Raw genomic sequence first — 3,912 nt, forward strand, 5'->3', positions numbered from 1 at the left:
GTACAAATATAAAAATAAACATTTAATAATATTAAAGAACAATGTATAGATATTGCACTAAAAGTTTTATCTGTTAGAATAAAAATATAATATGGTGAAGTAGATAAATTCATACTTATAAAAGAATATCAAAAGATGAGAAATAAGTAAATAACAAAGATATATTTGGAAATAATCAAATAATTTTAGAAATATCACAAAATATATGAAACAGAAATATAAATTATACATTTAATTTTCTCTCTGGTATCTATTGAAATAACCATGTCTTACAAAGCGTGGATATTTTACGTTTGTTATGAAATGTTGGCAATTTAATTGTAATTTAAATGGTTCTTGTCCAAGCTAAGTTTACCATCAGTGCGCCTCAAAGGCTTGCCAAGAGTTGCTTACAGCGTTCCAAGTGGCTCTTGGCAAACTATATGGGAGTGTGATATCTACGGGAAACGGTGGGTAGAGGGGAAGTGACTTTTTTCGCCGGACGCGCCGTCTATATTTATGGCGGGTAACTAAGCTCGCACCGCATCTACGTTTATAATATCTTTGGGTACGGGGCGTCGGAGTGGGGAATTATATATATATATATATATATATATATATATATAGGACATCACATTTTCTGCCCTATCGGATCATTCATCGATCATTGAGTTGATGATCATTGGATCAGATCAGATTCGATTGGAGTTCGATTCGATTCGAGTTACTGGTCGTACAGCTCTAGATAATAAGGACCAAAGCACCAAATTCGAAAACCAGCTGCACTGTGGCGAAGGTGTTAGGCGCGCGCCGCGGCTGAAGGCGTGTGGCGCGCACCCAAACAGTGACAACTCTGAGCTCATGGAAGAAGAAGCGACACCAGTAAATACCAGTGGCTTCCACCCAGTGGACAGCTCGAAAAAGAGAAAAACAGCAATCCAGGCGGGTAAACTCGACCCCAAGAAGATGATGACTCAACATCAAGCCGGAGTACCTATCAGCAACAAATACGAAAAATTGTCAGAAGAGATGGATAACGCAAACGAGTACACAGAAGAAACCAACAACACCAGCCAGCAAACCAAGGCATTTATAGCAAACACGACGAGAGGACCACCTCCAATTATTGTTACCCAGCAAATCCCGGATATCACTGGATTCATCCAAAATTTAAATAAGAGGACCCAAGATCCCATACGACTGAGCATACTACAGAAAGGCTACTTTTTCAGCACACAAAATCTTGCTGACCGTGAAACGCTATGCACGCTCTTCACAAAAAAGGGAATACAGCACCATACGTTTACCACCAGGGAGGAGAGACCATTCAACGTAGTCCTCAAAGACCTCCCAAATTTTAACACAACTGAGATTGAAGCTAATCTGCAGAGCCAGGGACTCCAAGTCACGAGGATTACCCAAATGAAAGTAGCCAATGGAAAAACTCAAGAAAATCCATTTTTCCTGGTCACTCTGGGAAAGGAAGTCAAAACCCACGACGCTTACAGCATCAGATATGTACTACATGTCAGAGCGAAGTGGGAAAAGTACAGGAGCACAAGAAAATCAACCATGTGTCACAAATGCCAACAGTTTGGACATGGATCAAAACACTGCAACCATGAACCCAGGTGTGTGAAATGCATACAAAACCATCTCACAGAAAACTGCGACAAACCCAAAGGAACCAACCTACAGTGCACTAACTGCAACGGGCCACACCCAGCGAACTACAGATTGTGCCCCAAGTACCTTGAACACGTGGCAAAACTTGAGGAAAGGAGAAAGCTGATACAATACAGAAGGACATTACCGGTATAGAGTAGGGATCTGGTACCCGATCAAAATCTTACTAACTCCCCAATGCTGAGACAACGAGGAAGGATGACAGCTACACCCCATCAACAAGGTGAGACAACCGCAACACTGCTGCCAAAAATTCCAACATAAAAAGCATGGGGCAACATACAGCCTACAAGCAGCACACGATCAGCCAGCGGACCCGCACAGCCCCAGGAGGTGCTCAATGTATTCGAGGAAATAAAAAACCTATGCGACCTGAGTAAGTTACTAATATTCGCCACTAAGCTAAGAGATCGACTCAAAACTTGTAAGACCGATATGGATAGGGTACTAGTCATTTCCCAAATTGCTCAAGAAGTTGATGGAAATTAGCCAGAAACCTCCTTCAGGGTATAAATGTTACGAAAAAATAGAAATAGCAAAAGAGCCTCTGGGGGGTAGCCTTGTTTGTAAAACACCAAATCCCCTGCATAGAAATCAATATTAAAGAACTGAAAACTACCGAAGCCCATGCCATAAAACTCGAAAATAACCTAATGATAATCGCACTCTATGCTCCTAAAAAAGTTGACAGAGAAGACCTAGTGCACATCTTCTCGCTAAATACCAAAATAATAGCAGCAGGCGACCTTAATTCAAAACATGAAAGTTGGAACTGCTGTAACAAAAATCTTAACGGGGTCACTCTTTTTAATTTTATAGAGAAAAATTCCCTTACTTTAGAATACCCACACGACTTTACTCTCTACCCGTACGATACTAAATTCCGACCAAGCGTAGTTGACCTAGCGATTCTTAAAAATGTCACAAACATAGAAACTGTCGACGTACTTGACGAATTCAGTTCAGACCACAAACCGGCGCTCATCAGATCTAGCAATAACCTTCTTAATCTCCAGCAAGCAAATTGCCCTTTACCACTTAACTATAAGAAAGCTGACTGGAGCAGCTTTAAAACAGACATAAACAAAAACTTGCAAATAAATAACAGACTTGAAACTATGCACGATATTGACGGAAGCGTAGAAATACTTACAAAAATAATAAATAAAGCAATCGAGGCTCACATACCGAAAATTAATATCACCAAATATGAATACACCCCTCCTGAACGAATAATGCAAAAAATAAATGAAAAAAATAAACTCAGAAAAATATGCCAAGTTACAAGAAACAAATACCTAAAGCCAATTCTCAATGAAGTTAACAGAAATATTAAAAAAGAAATAATAGAAGATAGAAATAAGAACTGGGGTCTGAAGCTTGAAAAACTAAATATTAAAGACTGTTCCCAATGGAGAATGACTAAAATCCTCAAGGGAAAAAATAACAGATTCATACCGCCTCTAGAAAAAGATGGCAGTGTAGTTTTTAATGACAAAGATAAAGCTGAAACAATAGCAAATAACTTTGAAAATATACACAAACTAACGGGAAATTATGGGGAAAAGGAAAATAACATCAAAACAAATAATAAATATGATAATATAAACAATACAGCAACCAAAACCGAACTCACAAACTACACTACCACAAAGAAAATTAAAAAAATCATTGTTAAAACAAGACCTAAAAAAGCCCCGGGAATAGATGGAATTCAAAATATTGTTTTAAAATACCTACCCAAAAAAGCGATAGTGCACCTAACCTATATAATCAATGCATGTCTCAAACTGGGCTACTTCCCTAGAGAATAGAAAAAGGCAAAAGTCCTGCCAATCCATAAAGTAGGAAAAGATAAGAAATTAGCTCAAAGCTACAGCCCAATTAGCCTGCTCTCTACCCTCAGTAAAATCCTAGAGTCCATTATTCTAGCTAGATTACAAAATCACGAAACTATAAATAAACAACTTATTCCTGAGCAATTTGGGTTCAGATCGAAGCACAACACGGTACAGCAACTAGCACGTCTCGCTGATCATGTCACAAAACAATTTAACCTAAATCGCAGTACTGGTTCTGTGCTTCTTGATATGGAAAAAGCCTTTGACACCGTATGGCATAAAGGGCTAAGAGTTAAGCTTAGCGAATATAAAATCAGTAATTACCTAGTGAAACTAATTGCAAGTTATCTCAGCAATAGGTCGTTCATAGTAGAAGTAAATAGTCAAAGCTCAAGTGAGAAAAGAG

The sequence above is a fragment of the Belonocnema kinseyi genome, chromosome 5 (genome assembly GCF_010883055.1).
Source record: "Belonocnema kinseyi isolate 2016_QV_RU_SX_M_011 chromosome 5, B_treatae_v1, whole genome shotgun sequence".
Lineage (NCBI taxonomy): Eukaryota > Metazoa > Arthropoda > Insecta > Hymenoptera > Cynipidae > Belonocnema > Belonocnema kinseyi.